The following is a 20,525-nucleotide window of genomic DNA, read 5'->3' on the forward strand; positions in this document are numbered from 1 at the left end:
TGCTACTACAATTTTCCTTTGCTTTGCCTTTTTGAAAAGTAATGTTCCTTCCTATTTTAGTAGTACCATTTGCATTCCTATTATTCACACTGAACTGTGATTTCCATTTTTATCTTCCCTTTTTCACTTGTTTTCATTCCAGCATTTCTCCTCTTGGTCTTTGCCTTTCCTTTATCTTGCCCTTAAATGGAGGCCTCGTGTGCTATGGGAAGAGTGCCATGAATTTTCTAACCATCAAGCCAGGCCTCATCCCAATTTAATGATATAAGTTCCCTTGAACCGTTGCCAGCAAAGCTAGGACATCCCACACACATTTGCTATGGAAACACCTTCATGACTAATGGTCTCTCAAATTAAGGCATCTTAAAATTGAAGCTGGAAATGGTATTCATTTTTTCAAAATCTATTCTGCAGTCAAGGAAAAATGTATAGCAGTTCTCTAAAAGTTATGAGTTGCCGTATTATTATACCCGGTTTCTCTGAGAGGCAGACTCCTACAAACCCAGTCTCAAGGTGTGTGCAAAATGAAAGCAAGACTTAGTTGATACTCCTCTGTGTCTTCAACTGAGCAGCCTCTGTTCTCCTCTGCTGTGTGTTTATGGGCTCAGGTCTTTGGATTGTGCCAAGTTCTTTACCTTAGAACAGAGGCAGAAACATTCAAGACCCTGCATGATTTGGATGCTGCCAAATCAGCAGATCACATCCCACCACTTTTCCCTCTCACACTGTCATAGTGAATTACACAGACTTCTCCAGGCCCACCAGGCCACTCTGTGCCTTTGTGCAAGCTATTGCCTCTGTCTGAGAAGACTGTGCTCATTTCCCAGGTGAATCTCTGTTTTATTCTTAAACACCTTGTTCAGGCATCACCTTCTCTAGGAAGTTCTCCTAGCACACCTTCTTCTCCCCAATGAGAGCTGACCCTTCTCTCTCTTCCATCATTTCTTATGTGTCCATGGATCTGTGACCATCTAGAGGGCAAAGATGATGTTTGTTTGTTCCCCACTATGTGGCACCATGCCTGATTAGTATTGGTTCTGCTCAACCATAAATGATGGTTAATTAAATGATGGAATGAGTCAACGGGCATGTGATGTGCTCTCTTAGGTGTAAAAGGGAGACTACGCTACCACCGACATACATATTGCATTGAAATATCTGATTTAGATTTCCTCTGTTTCACATCTCTGTTTGGAAGGAATGGGGTTCTAACATACATCTCTAATTGCTGACCATGATGATTACCATAAAAATGGTGAGCATTATGACCAGATGGAAATGAGATATTTTGATTAACTTGAATGAAGCAAAGTGGGCTTTGCCACTCTCTGTTCTTTTAACAACCCAGTCTTTAAAATCCGTGCAGACAAACATCCCAGGAATCCTTTTCATCTTATATTGAGCCTTCCAATATGATGCCTCAGTGCTCCTCACATTGGCTCAGCCTTGGCATATCCTTCTAATTGCCACCTTCCATTCTCCACCCACTGCTCCTAGTTGAAGACTGGCCTGCCCTGGAGTCGTGTCTGTACATCCTGATGGAGGCATGGCAAGAGTTGCTAATTTGATTGATTAATTTATCCAGCCCAATGAGGCAAGACAAGAGTAGTGACTCCCCGGTTAATTATAGCATGACTAACCTGTGTAAAATTATAGATGGCCAGGCCTTATTCTTCTGTGTTTCTTTTCAGTCGGTCTGTGTTTGACAAAGGATCTCACTATTCTTATTAAAGCATTTTCATTATTCCAATGCTAAGGCAAGTTTTGGAACTGCCCAATGAGAAGCAGAGTCACAGGACATACGTTATGTTCTCCAGCAAATGCCATCCAAAAACAGACACCACTGTTGTCCATCTGCTAGATGACAAAGCGGAGACTTTGCAACACAGCAGAGGAGGCAGAAGAGAAACATCTTCCTTTGCTGGTGACCAGCAGAAGTCATCCCTATTCCACTTATGTCTTTATAATCTCCAAATGCAATGGAATAATTTTGCATCAGCTTCCTGACCACAGAAATGAAACTTTTTTCCTTATTACATGTGTGTTTGTGATAGATGTGATTACTAAACACAGGTTTATTTGGAAGTTAACAAATCTATTGCACAAAAAGCCACTTCTTCAGCTCTTACTGAAGGGGCCGATGAGAAGTCAGAAATCCCGGTTCCTAAAAAGCTGGATGACTTTACTAATGCTGTCTTTTCTCAGTATCAGGCTTTATTACACGTTTTCCCAGAAACCACTCTTCCTTTCCTGACTCCATCAGAGCAGAGTTCAACAGAGTAGCTTTCTCCTATGCTAAACAAATGATTTTTTGAGACTTCTTTCCCACTCACTAAGCTTCCAGTAATATCTAAGTTTGCCAAATATCTCAAAGGAATTAAAGACCTAATTTAAGAGAAGATGGCAAGTGCATTCTCAAAGCAACCGGGAGTACTCATCCTTAACGGTAAGAGTGACAAAGGAGGAAGCAGCAGTGGCCCATTTCCTCAGCCTCACTGAGCAGCATCTATGAAAAATGAGCTCAGCTGTTAACAGCCTGGGAGGGACTGCTATCTACCACATCACAGTCAGTTGAGAAGAACAGGATGTTCTGAGTACAGCACACGAACCTCAAAGCTAGAGTCAAAAACCATATTTTCCAGGCAAGTGTTTACCTTTTTCTTCAATCTTCAAGAGAGAACGCTTCTGTTCTATGAAGGGTTAAGAAAACCCTGCCTGAGAAAGGAGAGTGCAAAACTGATAAACCTCTTTATTTTCATGTTATTAACGAAAAGAAAGCTCACTCTGGGTTGGTAACAACATACCACCAAAGTAGCCCTGGCACTCTTCCTATATTCTTTTGTTAAATTATTATACTTTAAGTTCTGGGATACCTGTGCAGAACGTGCAGGTTTGTTACATAGGTATACACGTGCCATGCTGGTTTGTTGCACCCATCAACCTGTCATCTACATTAGGTATTTCTCCTGATGCTCTCCCTCCCCTGGCACCCCCACCCACTGGCAGGCCTCAGTGTGTGATGTTCCCCTTCCTGTGTCCATGTGCTCTCATTGTTCAATTCTCACTTATGAGTGAGAACATGTGGAATTTGGTTTTCTGTTCCTGTGTTAGTTGGCTGAGAATGATGGTTTCCAGCTTCATCCATGTCCCTGCAAAGGACATGAACTCATCCTTTTTATGTTTACATAGTATTCCATGCTGTATATGTACCACATTTTCTTTATCCAGTCTATCATTGATGGACATTTGGGTTGGTTCCAAGTCTTTGCTATTGTGAATAGTGCTGCAATAAACATACATGTGCATGTGTCTTTATAGTAGAATGATTTATAATCCTTTGGGTATATACCCAGTAATCGGATTGCTGGATCAAATGGTATTTCTGGTTCTAGATCCTTGAGGAATCATCACACTGTCTTCCACAATGGTTGAACAGGCAACCTACAGAGTGGGAGAAAATTTTTGCAACCTATCCATCTGACAAAGAGCTAATATCCAAAATCTACAAGGAATTTAAACAAATTTACAAGAGAAAAACAACCCCACCAAAAAGCGGGCAAAGGATATGAACAGACACTTCTCCAAAGAGGACATTTATGCGGCCAACAAACCTATGAAAAAAAGCTCATTATCACTGATCATTAGAGAAATGTAAATCAAAACCACAATGAGACACCATGTCACACCAGTTAGAATGGTGATCATTAAAAAGTCAGGAAAAACAGATGCTGGAGAGGATGTGGAGAAATAGGAACACTTTTACACTGTCAGTGGGAGTGTACTTTAGTTCTTCCTTGATTCTTAAAGGAGCCATGCTTAATCTCCTGGTCTACTTGTTTACAGCTGAAGTGAGCCCCCAGGCAGTTATAGATTAAATTAATTTGCATCAGGTAAGTTGGTTTCCACCAAACTGAATGAAGACACAGAAGCTGGTTGGGATTCTTCCGTTAAACATTGTCTAGTCTCAGAAAGCAAAAAATAATAATAATGAAAGGAGGTACTAACAAGGAAATAAAGTAAGTTTAACGCCTAAAAGTGGCCATGCTTAGTAAATACTCATTTCTTGTCTTCAGTGAGTCTCTTTGTAAATTGCAGTTAAAAATGAAGTCTTGAGATGTACAATCCAGGAGCTGTCAGGCCTAATTTCCATCAGGTATCACTGCTTAGTTGATAGCTGGTTGAGCATGGAGTTTTAGAATCAGACATATCTGGTTGTCATCTGGATCTACTTCTACCCACCAAGGGATCTTAAGAAAGTGAATTAACCTTTCTGAACCTGTTTCCTTTTTTAAAATAACCATTATGATAATTAAATAAGAGAATGCATATAAAGGATGTATGTAAGGTTTGTCACTTAGGACATACTCAATAAGTGTTATTATTATTACTTAATCAGTATATTAATCAGGACTCAATTGACTGTAAGTAAAACTGATCTCAGTCAAACTACTTAAACAAAAGAGGAAAATTGTTGCCCCACATGATTGAAAACTTCAATGGCAAGTTGGGTTCAGGCACATATGGACCTGGGTGCTGAAATGAAGCCCCAGGTCTTGATGCTCACCCGACCCTTTTTCCCCCACCTTCTTCCATCTTGTGCCTCTGCTTTGCTGTTTTGCCTTCATTCTTCTGCAGCCTTTTTTCAGAACAATTCTACACTTATATTTTTCTACCTGAGAAATCTTGGCTCGCTCTCTATAACTCATTTATTGGATCATATGCCCATCCATCTCTGAACCAATCACTGTGGCAGAGAGGCAGAGAGGAAGAGAGAGAGGGAGAATTCAAACTGACCATGATTTGAGTCATGTGCTCAATCTGGAGCTGGAAGGTGATGCCAGTCACACTAAACCCACAGAATTGAAAAAGGGAGAAGGGAGTGACACGAAGAAGATGAGGGGGGCCTGTTACTCAAGAAAAAGAGCATGAATGCCAAGCAGGTATACTTGCAGTCCAAAACTTTTGTTTTCTTAAAGATACTTGCCAAGGAACAGATAAAATATAAACTTCACCTTTGAACTGAGAGAACAAGGCCTGCAAAGATGGAACAAGTTCTCCCTTCTAAGGTGAAAGAAATAGGAATATTGGATTCATAACCCCTTAAGATGTTGACTTGCCATAGGTACCACCAAAGGATGTTCCAAGAATAGAAATACTGTTATTCTTGATGTCAAGCTAAAGTCTACCTGTAGACTGGTCCTTTTTGGTCATCACGTATGGTTTGGGCATGTATTTGTTCTGATTCATTTTGAATCTTTTAAATTTGTTTTATCTGTATTTTATGTTGAAAAGATATCTATCAAACTGCTTTCTTTTTGTATGGCCCTAACCACATCTCACTCAGAAATAGTGTCCCTTCATCCTAATGTGACTTCTTCCTAGTGTTTCACCATGTGGTGAATGAAGCGGGGTGCTGGAAATGTCCCCAGATGTTCTAACATACTTGCCAAAGCTGATTACAGCATTTTTGTTTAATTAAAAGCAACTTATGTGACATATTTCTTTTCATAAAGGCAGTTTATGTTTAATTGTAGAAAAGTTAGAAGATACAAATAAGGGAAAACAAGGAGAAGAAGAAGGGAGAGAGGGAGACATGAATGAAGAAAGAGAAGAAGAAAGGAGGGAGGGAGGAAGGGAAAGAGAAAAAAAGATTTGCTGAGAAAACATATCACCCCCCGAGAGAAGCCATCATTAGCATCCCCATGTTCAGCCTTTCAAAGTCCTTTTTTTAAAATTATAGATGGTGGGGTTATTTTTACAGAAATGTGATTATACTCTCATACTCTTTTCTTTCTTTCTTTCTTTCTTTTTATTTATTTATTTATTTATTTATTTTTTTGAGGCATGGGGCAGGCTCTGTTTCTCAGGCTGGAGTACAGTGGCTTCCTGCAGCCTTGACCTTCTGGGCTCAAGCAGTCCTCTCACTTCAGCCTCCAGAGTATGTGGGACTACAGGTGCATGCCACCACACCTAGTTCTTTTCTTAAAATAGAGACAGAGTCTGCCCAGGCTGTTATCAAACTCCTGGACTCAAGTGATCCTCTCGCCTTGGCCAACCAAAGTGCTGGGATTACAGGTATGAACCACTGCCCCTGGCTGAATCATATTTTTATAACTTGCTTGTTCCACTACTCCATATATCCAAATTATTAAATATTATTTCTACTAAATTCTTAATACTAGGAGTTCTTAACTTTTGAGTGATAGACAAATTTCTGTTGAAATCTCTTTATATTACATGAAAATGTTGAGCATATGGAGATTTTTCTGGGGAGATGGTTCACAACTTATATTAAGCTCCCCAAGGGTGCCTACAATCAAAAATTTTTAAAGCCACTGTTTTACACCCTCATTTTAAATGGTAAAAATAGATAAACCTGGAAGAGAGAGATATAAACAGATACATATCATGATTTTTTTAACCAAATTCTTGTTACACATTTAATTCCATTCTACTTTTGAACTATTATAAACAATACGCAGTGAACTTAGCTTTTAAAGCTTTAACCACATAACTATTTCCCCGTGATACTGGCAGAAATGACATTGCTGGGAATTTTTTTCAGTGTGAAGTAACACAGATTGACAAATTGTCAGAGCACTTAACAAGTGACTTTTTACACCATAGAACCCACCTTGTTCAGATATCACAGCTAGAACTGCATCACGAGAGAGACCCTCCTGCACATACTGCGGGAAGGAGCAACATTTCCTGCATTTGTTTGGTTTTGTTACAGACTTGACGCCCTGCCTGCCACTTTGAGGCACAGTTGCAGCGCCTCTGTTTACATTTTTGGAGGACACGTGGACAAGCCCAGGCAAAGGCGAACAGCACACGGTACATCAATCACACAAGGAACATCTGGTGATTCCCTTGGGGGAAACAGAACGATTCTGAGAGTTGGGGCACTGCCAATGGGAAATTCACACAGATGAAAGCAACAGAATTCATGCTTGCAGTTTCAAGCGGGTGGAGGAAGGACGAGGAGAGTGGGTAAGCAGCAAGGTGAAATACAGGGTTCCCCGCCGAGTCTCACTTGTTATATATGAAAAGGTTTGAAATCAGTGTTTTAAAATGTCGGAAATGGAAGTTGTGAAAGCAAAACTATTCTTTGGTTTCAGATGTATTGTCATCTAGGGACCTTGTCAAGGAATTTGCTAGAATAGTTTTAGTGACCCAAAAATAAATATTGATTGGTTCTGTATGTATTTATAAAAGTATGCCTGGTCTGGGGGATCTGAGGCTACCGGATCATAAGAGAGTACAGTGAAACCAGAGTGCGCTAACCTGCACATCTTTAGGGACTAATAACATCTTCCAGGCTTGCCGTTTTTGATGTGCTGCCTGTGAAAAGCAGAGTTTTGGGTGTTTTTCAGCACCAAAGTCCCCTCAAAGCAGAAGAACAAAACCATCAAGATGTTACTGGTAATTCATAATCTGAAGCTGAGCGTATAAGTATTTGTCTTTTTTAATTGTGGATACATTGAATTTTGGCTCCCAAATGGTGTTCTTATGATTTCAGGTTTTCCCTCAGAGAAACTACTATACCAACAAGCCCTGTCAGAAGTCACCTCCAAATGCATGGAACACCAGGAATGACCCCTCCCTTCCTTCAGAGCTGATGTTTCCTTGGCAAGCACTTTTTCTCAGACTATCTTGCCGTCTAATTTCTATACCGCCTCAAGATGACACTTTGTCTAGCAAAAAGTGAGGCAAAGCTCTTTTGCAAAAGCCCCTCAAATTAATACACCTTACATATTTTCACTAATAACACTTTCCTTGGAAGCCCCATATGTGTAATTATGCTTTCACAGATGTAAACAACTAAAACACAAGAAGATTAAATGACCTCTCTGAGATGACATAGCAAATCATCCACCAAATGCATGATGTCTGACAACTTATGACACACAAATGCTTACACTGACAACTTGCCCTCATCCTTGTTTCTGTGCAGAAAAATAAGGGAAATCGTTTACTGGCCCAGAAGACCTCATGATGTTATGAAGATGGCAAATTCAATCAGATCCTCATTAACTAGATCAAAATGAGGCCTGACAGAGCCTTCATTAGATCTACAAAATCCTTCTCGTTTTAGCTCTGAGTCTCCTGACTTGTCCGTGTCATCATAAATTGGTTGTTTTGAAGTCAGAGAGGACAAAGTGCTTGCGATGATGGTCATCCTGTCTGACCTGTAAGGACAAGGTTCTATTAGAGAAAATAAAACAACAGTGCAGCAGTGGCAAGGCCTGGCCGAAGAAATAGATTTGCTAACCGGCAAGAAACAGACAAAAGAAAAACCCAGTTATTTAAAAATACTGACCAAAATAATAACAGCTACAAAGACATTGTCCCAATCCCATCATAGAAACCAATGTAAACTTCTCTTGTGAAGCTGAATTACAGGTCACTTAAGTTCTATTACATACATTTTACATTCCCAGTCAGAAAAATGGCATCCTCTATATCTGAAAAACATTCATCTAACCCCAGATGAGCAGTCTTCTTTTTCTTTTTTTTTTTTTACAATGGAATTAAATTCTGTCACTTTTTTCAGCAGTGGTGCCAGCGAGACCAGCCACTGAAATAAGCAGAGTCAATCGCCATTGAGTTAACGAGACTTGAGAGGGGCCAAAAAGCCGGCTTGCCAATGTGCCTGTGGATTCCACCTTAGAGTCACTCCAATGAATGGGGCACGGCATTTCCAAAATGCTCCTGTCACAAATGCTAATGCAGACCTAGCACAGTGCTCAGGCCATCACAGTCACTCAATGTTTATTGAATGAATAAAAGAATGATTGTTGCCTGTGAAGGATAATAAGTTGTGATTATATTGGTTAGATTCTATTCCAAAAATATGTAAGTATCTGGAACATATTAACTCATTTGCTCTCACTATCTGTGGTTATGAAATAGGTTCTCAGACTGGCCCTTTGCCAACAAGCTCAAGCCAGCTCTTAAAGAAATGGAACACTGGAAAGGAAAGCGTGGGACGGAGGCATGGAGATATGAAAGGAGCGACTGGGAAGATCCTGAGGTTTGGCAGAGAAAGAAGCAACTTGATAGGTTAGTTCATATCCTTGGCTTCCAGCACACTGTGGAAACCCGTACCATTCTCCCAGAGGCCTAGAGGAAGCATTTTACCATCCAAAGGAACTACTGATTAGTGGTTAAGCACACAAATTCAGGAGTTCAAATTCCTACTCTCCTCCTTCCTAGATGTATGACTCAGTGCAAAGTATTTAACTTCTGTCTGCCTTAGATATTGTTGCCCTGAAATGAGCATCAGAATAACTCTCTCCTTGGGCCTTGTGAGGAATAAGATAATACACATAAAGCCCCCAGAAGAGTGCTGGCCTGGCCTAGGAAGCACGCAGTTGATGCTAATTTTTATTCTTATCATTAATATCTCCACCTTATACTATCTCTAAGTAAGACAGTAGGGGTGGGCAATTTATCTCATACCATCACAACTTCTACAAATACATGATAGAGAAGTTGGCTAACTGCCTCAACAGCGGTTGCCTCCTGTTAGTATATGTATCTCTGCATGAAGGAGATAGATATGTGCATTTCACATTTATGCTCCTGCTATGGGTAAATTACTGGACCTTTCCTTGCCTCAGATGATGAACAGAAAAATTAGATAATAATAGTGTGTGCCTCATTGTATTGCTGAAGAAGAGAGTTATAAGATTTAGGCCAGGGGCAGTGGCTCACAACCTGTAATCCCAGCACTTTGGGAGGCTGAGGCAGGTGGATCGCTTGAGCTCAGGAGTTCGAGATCAGCCTGGGCAACATGATGAAACCCCATCTCCACTAAAAATACAAAAATTAGCCAAACATGATGATGCACACCTGTAGTCCCAGCTACTCCAGTGGCTGAGGCAAAAGAATCATTTGAACTCAGGGGGCAGAGGTTGCAGTGGGCCAAGATGACGCCACTGCACTCCAGCCTGTTCAAGAACGTGAGACTCCATCCAAAGAGACAGAGGGAGAGAAAGAGAGAGATGATTTAATTTCTAGATATAATCTAGAACAGTACCAAGTAAATAACAAGCATGGTCAATATTATTTCATATAGATGTGGGGGGTAGGGGTATAAGTGTGTGTTCCTCACAGTTTTTCTAAGGATGAGTACAATCTCGATAACCAATTTTCAATTTAAAAATCTGGGAACACATAGGTATTTACCCAAATCAGTTCTTTCACAGTATGGAGGATGGCTGCAACTGACATGATAAGGTGACAGAGACTTTGTTTCCTCAGCTTTGTATTCCCCCTGAACTTGTCTGAGTAAAAAATCCATGCCCAAATCCGGGCTCTGAGGCGAAACCAGTGTTTAATTCAGCAGCGGCGATTAAGGTCACCTAAAAAGATTATTGAAAGCATGATGCTAGCACTCATTAGAGAGGGCTAGAGTTGATCCCTGGGTTAGCAGTCCTCACTTTCTGTGCTGCCTTGGGCATCAGTCTAGAATCACACACTCTGCATTCAACCTCAATTCCCTCAGTGGCCCCTAAGGGAGAGACTAATCTGCCATTTACTTCCAACTCGGTGAAATGGAAGGGCTATTTCTAACTCTGGGAAAATGCATTGGTGGGAATGAGGCAATAAGCAGAGGAAACAAGTTTTGGGGGTTCTTTCCTCTGAATTTTAATGTCAGAGTTTCCTGTGTAAGCAAAGCTGGGATTCTTTTTTTCTCATTTAAGCCTACGCATCTACTGCACACAACTTTGAAACTCAGAAAGATTGTTCACAGCATAGTTCTGTAAAATAAATATACACATATAGATCCATAAGATTCTGGGGGTGGGCAATGTATTCCTTACCCTTCCAACTTCTACAGATACACAATAGATAAGTTGCGTATCTGCCTCAGCAGCTGTTGCCTATGCTTGGAATATGCGTGTCTGGATGAAAGAAAAAGACATGTGCATTTCACATAGAAACTCAGCATAGTCTCCAAGTTAGGGAAATGGCAGTGCTGTATAATAGCAATGAGCAGAGAAATGTCTGCTCATTGATATGTAAATGACAATAGCAGGCATTCCGCTGTGTTGAAGGAATCCCATGACTGGTTTGACCACAAGCAGGTTATTAAAGTGAAACAAGGCTATTTTGTCCATTATGAAAAGCACTGTCCTTTCCCAGTGAGTGGCACATTCAGGGCTATTTACATTTCAACAACCAACAATAAATCAATATAAATACTCCTTTAAATCCACTTTCTTTTTCGAAGAACAGTAGCTGTTCAAAATCATGCGGTTACACAAGAATCTGAATCAAGCAGAAATCATTAAAAATCCAACATTCAGTCAATTCTATATATATTAAATCATTCATAAGTAAAGTCTTTCAAAGCCCTGGAGTAGAGTTAAGAGAAATCTCATTGTGTAATGCTGGAAACTGAGGTTCAATTGTTATAGCCAGTAGCTATGTGTATTAAGTATTATTATGTAATCTATTTATTATTGTATTTACTATATGATAAAAATACTGTATGTGAGTACTTATTATTGAGATAGGCATATTTCATGTATTACATTATTTAATCTTCACCATGAACCTGGGAAGCAAATATCATTATAATCTGCACTTTAAAAATAAAGAAACTGAGGCTTGAAGTTCAGTAACTTGTCCCAAGCCAGAAACCCAGTATGTGGGAGGTCCAGGTTTCTTATCCAGGATTCTGATCTGCACTGCAGTGGTGCTCTTAACTGTCACCCACACCTCCTCTCCACAGAGATTCAATAATAGAAAGTGGATTTCAGCTAGTAAACTATATTGGGCGCTCAGGATAGTCTGCTTGAGTCAGACCAAAGACTAAAAAACTATAGTTCAGGTTGGGTGCAGTGGCTCACGCCTGTAATCCCAGAACTTTGAGAGACTGAGGCAGGCAGATTACTGGAGCCCAGGAGTTCAAGACCAGGCTGGGCAACATGGTGAAGCCCTGTCTCTACCAAAACAAAACCAAACAAAATAATGAAAAGCTATCGTTCAATCTATAGGCACATTTTTAACTTTCATTTACAAATCATTGTGAAAAATCAAGTTATCCATAATAAATTCTACCATTTATTCATTTTTGCATCCAACAAATATTTATTGAACAGTTGATAAGTGTGCAGTACATGCCAGAACCTGGGGTTAGAGCAGTGAACCAGACAGACATGGCCCCAACTCCACTTAATGTACAGTCTACTGGGGGAGAAAAACATTAAAAAATAATCATTCAATACAATTGTGGCAAGTATGTAGGAGAAAAAGGCCTCAAGGCAAGGAAAATCAATGAGAGAAAGACCAACTTAGTCTAAGAAAGTCAGAGAAAGTCACTATGAAAAAGTAATTTTTTTTTTGAGACAAACTCTCGCTCTGTCGCCCAGGCTGGAGCGCAGTGGCGTGATCTCTGCTCACTGCAAGCTCCGCCTTCCGGATTCATGCCATTCTCCTGCCTCAGCCTCCCTGGTAGCTGGGACTACAGGCGCCCACCACCATAGGCTTGGAGACTGGGTAAGAGTTAGCCAAATACAAGAAAGCAGAAGTATATCAGGATGCTGTAACAATGCAAATATGCTTTAAAAACACTAAAAGGTATTTATTGGTCGCTAAGAACAGTGTCAGATGCAGTTTGATCAAAGCTCTGGCTTTCTTTCTTAGAGACTCTAACTGTCCTTCCAAATTATATGTCGGTTTCAGTCCTTTGGTTTCTATCATGATATGTCTACCAATAACAACTAGAGCTTTTTTGTTCACATTCAGACAGATTTCCCTTTCTATGCTGATTAAACCACCCCCAAACCAATCCTTCTAACCAGTGGATTCCTAAACCAATCAATGTGGTAAGGAAAATGAAATTTGTATACTTTCATATCCTAGGGTGGATCCATTTCATCCAAACATATGGCTGCTAAGCATAGATGTGATATATATGGAAGAGGCAACCACACTTTCCATGTCAAAGAGAAAACTACTTTGGTCAAACAGAAAAACATGTGCAAAGAATCTTAGGTGCTCAGATTAAAAGTTTGAGTATCTAACATAAGGCCAGCGTGAAAAACAGAAAATAAAGAGAATGATGTGAGATAAGTTTGCATGGCCAGAGAGGGGTCAGATTATGCAGGAGCTTGAAGCCCACGTTAAAAATGTTGGACATTTATCTCAGGTTAATGGAGAGCTTTTGTTGTATGTTATGATGAAGTCTATATATTAAAAGCATTCCTATATAGAAGAAATGAATTATCAGAAATGCATATTATATATCTTATACATATATGTATATAAATAAACTATTTCTGAAAAATATACAATCAACTTGTAAATGTGGTTGCTTATAGGAAGAGGTCCCTGGGGAATAAAGGGCTGATTTAGTAGAGAGACCTACTTATCATTGTGCTCACTTTTGAATTTTATTTTTTTAACTATATTTATGCATTCTCAAAGTCACTATGAGAAAGTAATTTTTTTTTTTTTTTTGAGACGGAGTCTTGCTGTCTTGCCCAGGCTGGAGTGCAGTGGCATGATCTCAGCTCACTGCAACCTCCACCTCCAGGGTTCATGCCATTCTCCTGCCTCAGCCTCCCTAGTAGCTGGGACTACAGGCTAAAAAGTAGTAAATTGTTTGAAGTGATTATCCTGTCCACTGTATGGAGAGAAAAATTAGAGGTGGGAAAGAGTACAGGGAAGCCAGCTAGGAGGCTACTGCAGCTGGCCATGCAGGAGATGGCGGTGGCTGGGCTTTGTGTGGTGCAGAAATAGGATTTGAGCCCAGGTCACCTGAAGCTGAAGCTCCTGCCTTTCCCCACCACTATAGCTAACAAACCACGTATTTCTATGGAAGGCACACACGGGTGGAGCAGGAAATGACTACAGAGCCAGTTATTTCTGAGCATGAGATGCAATATGGCGAGGAGGCCTGAAAAAAGCCAGAGCCAAAGGAATGGTTATAACAGGATGATGGGAGCCTGGGGAAAGGGAGCAAATTTTCATTTGTGCAGAGGTGCAAACTTATTTGATTTACCTGAGCTACTGATATCCCCAGTTGTAACATTATGCAAATGTAACACCTCTAAAAATGAGACACTGCATCCAAATTGAACTCTTGAGAGTCAAGATTGTCAAATAGAATGAGAGCCTTGAAACCCCTTTAGCAGCCAGACCACACTGGGCAAGAAAATAAGAAGTTGCAGTCTCCTCTCGTTCTGCAGGCTCATGAGCTTCACTCAGTCTATGCTGGGTAAAGGTGAGCTGAATAGCATGCAATAAGCAGGCACTAGTAAGTAAGGAGAGGATTATCAACGAAATGAATAAATGTCAGGAGAAGTTTGAGTGATGACTATACAGAATTAACAAAATATAAAATACAAGGTTCTGGAAAATTCTAGCAATTGCATTAACTAGCTAACACAGGAGAAGAGCCGGTAACATACCATCTCCTTCAAGCTGAGGCGTACCTTTGTAGAATCACTGAGTGACCATTTGAGAAAATCCTAATTGTTTAAAATATGAGACTTGACCACCTTGATGGAGTATCAGGTAGGTATTCATATGTCCAGAAATCATATTTTTATACTATATTTGGAAGCCTGGGTATTTTTCTGTTTTATCTGTTGCCTTCCAAGGGCTATAGGAATGGAGACATTAGATAAAGTGGCGGGTCTCACCTTGAAGAGACAATGGAATGAATATAAGATAGAATTAGAAGGCAGAGAAGAGAAGACATGAATTCAAGACTTAGGAGAAAAAGCATAAGGGATAAGCAAGGACCAGTCACATGACAACTTCACCTAAATACTGCTCTCCCACTAGTAAGACTTTCCTGACTAATTTGGCCCCAGGATAATTACGCCATTCTGTATCCCATTCCTCCTGGGCCTGGCTACACCAATGGACAGAGTAATGTGACTAACAGATTGCATGACGACCTATTTCAATCACATGCTTATTTTTCCTTCCTCTGGGCTTTCTCTGTGATTCCCTCAACAGGGAACTCTATTTATGATGTTATTTCCATTTCACTAAGCTTAATTCTCCCTATCTACAATTCACCTCCTTTATAAGGTACTGTTCTTGTCTCTCAAACTGGATGCAATCACTCCTTTTGAACCTCTTATCATTTCATGATACTTTCCTTGTCTCATTTACAGGTACAGTGCAACTTAGTGGTAACAAGCATTTAGAGCTGGATAGGATCTGGCCCAATGTTCTCATTGAATAAATAAGGAACTTGAGTCCCAGAGCAGACAACCGAGTTGTCCTAAGCTACACAGTAGCATAGCTCGTACCAGGACACGTATCTCCTGATTCGGGGCTCCCTTGTCCTCTGATGGAAATGTTGGGGTTCTCTGCCACATTGTTCTGTGCAACCAGCCCCCTCATTTTTATTTCTATGAATAGAAACTGGGAAAGTGGGTTTAAACTTTTAATCAAACATCAGACATTTACTGCCTTTACTAGATGTGTGACTTTACCCTTTCTGCAACTCTATTTCTTCATCTGTATAATGGTGATAGTCATGTCATGTACTTCACAGTGTTATTGTGAGGAATAAATTGATATATATATAGAGAGAGATGCATATAGATATTTATCAGCTTGGGGCAGACCATAAGCTCTCTGTAGAAACTGGTTATTATGACTACTACAACTGTACATAATAGTTTTTGTTTGTTTATTTGTTTGTTTGTTTGTTTTTTGAGATGGAGTCTTGCTCTGTCACACAGGCTGGAGTACAGTGGCACAATTTTGGCTCACTGCAAGCTCTGCCTCCCAGGTTCATGCCATTCTCCTGCCTCAGCCTCCTGAGTAGCTGGGACTACAGGCACCCACCACCACGCCCAGCTAATTTTTTGTATTTTTAATAGAGACGGGGTTTCACCGTGTTAGCCAGGATGGTCTCTATCTCCTGACCTCGTGATCCGCCCGCCTCGGCCTCCCAAAGTGTTGGGATTACAGGCGTGAGCTACCGTGCCCGGCCAGTTATTGGTATATTTGTTGTATATCTTAATTAGATTATATATGCATTTTAAATTATCTGTCTAACTCAGTTTGTTGTACATAATATATTTATCTTCTATAGCTGTGCAGCAAATTACCCCCATCATTTTTCAGTTTAAAACAACAAACATTTATTATCTCACAGTTTCTATGAGTCAGAAAACTGGGCATGGTTTAGAGTTTCCGCAAAGACTGCAATCAGTGTGTCTACCTGGGCTGTGGTCATCTCAAGGCTCAACTAGGGAAGGATCCACTTCCGGGCTCACTCATGTAACTGTTGGCAGACTTCAGGTCCTTGCTGAATGTTGTCTGGAGACATCAGTTCTCTGCCATGTATGTCTCTCCTTAGCCACAACTAGCTGGCAGTTGGCTTTCCCCAGAACAAATGTTGAGAGAGAGAGAGAGAGAGAGAGAGAGAGAACAAATCAGAAGTTACAATCTTTTTGTAACCTAATCTCAGAAGTGAAAACCTATCACCTCTGCTATATTCTATTTGTTAGAAGTGAGTCATATCCAGCCTACTCCTGAGGGGGATTAAACAAGGATGTGAATCCCAGGAGGTGGTGGTCACTGGAGCCCATCTTAGAGGCTATCTTCCACACATAGCAAGAAATCGGTAAAAGGTAAAGTTATTAAACGTATTATCCTTACCAGACAGTCCTTATAATTCTGAAAGATCATGCATCTAATGGACTGAACCTGGGACCTGAACAAGTAAGTGATGTCTAAGAGAAACACTCATTTGTTTGTTTATTAAACATGGGGGTTTTTTGTTGTTTATTTGTTTTGTTTCGTTTTTGAGACAGGGTCTTGCTCTGTCACCCATGCTGGAGGGAAGTAGCTTGATCATGGCTTACTACAGCCTCAACCTCCTGAGCTCAAGCGATTCTTCTACTTCAGACTCCCAAGTAGCTGGGACTACAGGCGTGCACCACCACACCAGTTTAATTTTTGTATTTTTTGTAGAGACGAGGTTTCACCATGTTGTCTAGGCTGGTCTCAAACTCCTGAGCTCATGTGATCTACCCACCTCAGCCTTCCAAAGTGCTGGGATAACAGACATGAGCCACTACTCCTGGCCTTGATCCCCAATTTTATGTCAGACACTGTGTGGTGAGTTAGGGATGCTAAGAACTTTTTAAATGAACTTTTGAAAAATGAGTTCATTTAGAGCTGGTTAGGATTTGGCCCAATGTTCTCATTTAATAAATAAGGAAATTGAGTGTCAGAACAGACAAATAAGTTGTTCCAAGTCACAGCAGTACAATGGGTACCAGGATATATATCTCATGATTTGAGTCTCCCTCATCCTCTGACAGAAATGTAGGGGTTCTCTGTCACATTCTCCTGTGCAACCACTTCTCCCCATTTTCTTCTTCTCTTTTTTTTTTTTTCTTTTTGAGACAGAGTCTCATTCTGTCACCCAGACTGGAGAGCAGTGGCACAATCTCGGCTCACTACAACCTCCATCTCCTGGGTTCAAGTGATTCTCTGCCTCAGCCTCCTGAGTAGCTGGGACTACAGGCACCCACCACCACGCCCAGCTAATTTCTTTTGTTTTGTTTTGTATTTGTCAGTAGAGACAGAATCTCACTATGTTGGCCAGGCTGGTCTCAAACTCCTGACCTCAGGTGATCTGCCTGCCTCGGCCTGCCAAGGTGCTGGGATTACAGGCGTGAGCCACTGCACCCAGCCCCTATTTTCATTTCTATGAATTAAGTCACAGAGAAGGACTAAACCAATGGGACATCCATGCTTTTTAGATGCTTATGGTTTTATTAAATTAAGTTGTTAATATTAGGACACTCTTTAAATGAACACAAATTATCATCTCTGAAGTTCCTATATTACTAACATAGATTTTCACTGACTCATTTTTCCCAACTGTCTTGTTCCCTATACTGATATTTCATTTAAACTTTAAGACATCCTCTGACAGAAAAACTGAGTTAGACATAACCTATGTTAGACAACTTCGGACAGGGAAACAAATGCATTGTGCTGGAAACAGAAACACAACTTGCCCTTAAACCATCCAAGCTTCCATTCTCTTCGTTTGCTTGTCTACTGAGGCTGGTTTTTGTTGTTGTTGTTTCGGTTTGGTTTGGTTTTGACACAGAATTTTGCTTTGCTGCCCAGGCTGGAGTGCAGTGGCACGATCATAGCTCACTATAATGCCTGTAATCAAGCAATCCTCTGCCTCAACCTCCCAAGTAGCTGGGACTACAAGTGTGTGCCCCCATGCCCAGTTAATTATTATTATTATTATTATTATTATTATTATTATTATTATTTTTAGAGACTGGATCTTGCTATGTTGCCCAGGCTGGTCTCAAACTCCTATACTCAGGCAATACTTCTCTCTCAGTCTCCCAAAGTGCTGGGATTAAAGGCATGAGCCATTACATCTGGCCAGGCTGATATTTATTTGTTGTTTTGTTTTGCTTCCCTTCCACCAGAAAGCAATGTGTACATTGCGTACATGTATCAAATTCAACAATGCCACTTTCCCCTCCTAGAAGAAGAGAATAACCCTAACCCTATTCATGCCTGGGAACAGAATGTACTTCAAGAGGCAAATACAAGAATTTCATATGATATAAATAGACTCCATCAATTCAAGGAGAGGGTGTTAAAACTGAAACATTGACAGGTAATTATCAAAAGTACCTTAGAAAAGCAAGTTTCTGTGGACAATAGCTGCAATTTATTATTATTATTGTTGCTAGCCTCCCTGATGTTCTCCATTTATGATTCGAGTAATCTTGTCTCTTTTGATGAATCTACCTTTTGTTTTTCATTAAGGTGTCAATGCTTTAGACAAAAGGCCTGCTGAGTACAACAAAACCCAAAACCTGACAGAGGAAAAACAGACCTTTATATCTGTAAGCCCAAACACAATTGTCCCTGAGGGATGAAAATGTGTATGTAAGAAAACACATGTACACATACACACAGGCATGCACACACGCACATAAATTGTTCTTGACGGCCCTGGAGATTATGTTGGAAATCTTTTAGCCAGGTCAAAGTGGCATATTTCAGGAGCTGGCAGTTCTAGATCACGGAGAATGAAACCAGCAACCTTCTGTTCCTCCTAACATCTTTATGTCCACTTTGTGGGGATCCTGCTGAATCCCTAGACAGATCTGAAAGGAGAAAAAATATCTTTCTCCTTCAAAAATTTTCAAACCCCTCTAGAGATTCTAAGCTCCACATGGTCTGCCTCCAGCATTGTTTATTCCTAGGCATTCTGCTCCAATGCTGGGGCAGCTAACCTTTCAGAATTGTCTCAGTCCTGTAGGGTAAAGGGATGGGCGAAGCATTCATCAGTCAGAGTCTATAGAGGTATGAAATAGACACACCATATAAGCAACCGGCCCCAGCACTGGGTGTTTACGCAAGCATTTCCATAGGTTCTTCTTCAGAATCAACCTACTCCTGAGAGGCGTGGGTTTTTATCAGCCTAATATCCCAAGTCAGTGACAAAATCCTGGAGAGTTGTCAAGACTAATAACTTTTCACCATCATATTCTCAACAGGGAACGGGAAATGGAATTTTCCCAGTGCTCAAGGCTGAATGTCTGTAGAAAATTAAAAAATAATAACAATTCAAAAAAAAAACCTTTAAAAGTTTGAAGAAAAGAGCAATGTAAATTAAACTCCCTCCATTCCCAACATTGAAAAAGTTTATTCTATGTGTCCCAGAAAAAAAAAAAAAAAAAAAGAATCTTTTGGAAGAAAAGCTCAAATTTAAAAATATATCCAGAGCATTGATTTTCAGATAATTAGAAAATGCTATTTTCTAAGTATCTCAAATCAAAGGTATGTGTATTCTGTATTAAGATTTTGCTACCAAGCCATAAATAGCCATGGAATATAAAATATGCTGTCCATATTACTTGGCATTTGAAACCTAGCCAGTCCTAAGAGAAAATCTAAAAGCAAAAATAATTGTTTAAAAGAAGTTGTTTTTCCCTTTTGCAACCTCAACTCCCATTGCCTATGTACTCATTCAAGAAAAGAAAATATTGGCTGGGAACAGTGGCCCATGCTTACAATCCCAGCGACTCTGCAGGCTGCAGCAGGAAGACCCCATAAACCCAGGAGTTTGAGGCTGTAGAGTGCTATAATCATGCCTGTGACTAGCCACTCACTCCAGCCTGAGCAATATAGAGACTTTTGCCTGTTAAAAAAAAGAAAACATATTTTAAAGAGCAAAACTAGAAATTGCATCTATTGTAATATTCCAGCTTTGTTTCTTCAAAGGCTATTCATTCATTCATTCGTTAATTCACTCAGCAAGCAGTCACAGAGTTCTTTTTTGACTAAACGCTGTAATAGGAGAAAATACATAAGTTACACATAGCCCCTATTCAGAGGAGCTCAATTCTCAGTAAGAGTGGCACACATATAAACAAATAATTATGTTCTAAGTGCTACATAAGAACTGCAGATGCAGCATTATTGGAACCCAAAATGCTGAGTGGCTAACACCAGCAGACTTGAAAGTGTCTTTACAGAGGAGG

At 40.2% G+C, this 20,525-nt stretch overlaps 1 long non-coding RNA gene across 1 annotated transcript; it reads left to right on the forward strand.

Moving 5' to 3' along the window:
- Nucleotides 1-5,797: 5,797 nt before the first annotated feature.
- On the forward strand, nucleotides 5,798-8,812 carry LOC144332709 (uncharacterized). The gene is made up of 3 exons (XR_013400700.1): nucleotides 5,798-6,075; nucleotides 6,737-6,993; nucleotides 7,523-8,812. It is a non-coding gene; the product is annotated as an uncharacterized LOC144332709 (long non-coding RNA).
- The last annotated feature ends 11,713 nt before the right edge of the window (nucleotides 8,813-20,525 follow it).

The sequence above is a fragment of the Macaca mulatta genome, chromosome 11 (assembly GCF_049350105.2).
Source record: "Macaca mulatta isolate MMU2019108-1 chromosome 11, T2T-MMU8v2.0, whole genome shotgun sequence".
Classification (NCBI taxonomy): domain Eukaryota; kingdom Metazoa; phylum Chordata; class Mammalia; order Primates; family Cercopithecidae; genus Macaca; species Macaca mulatta.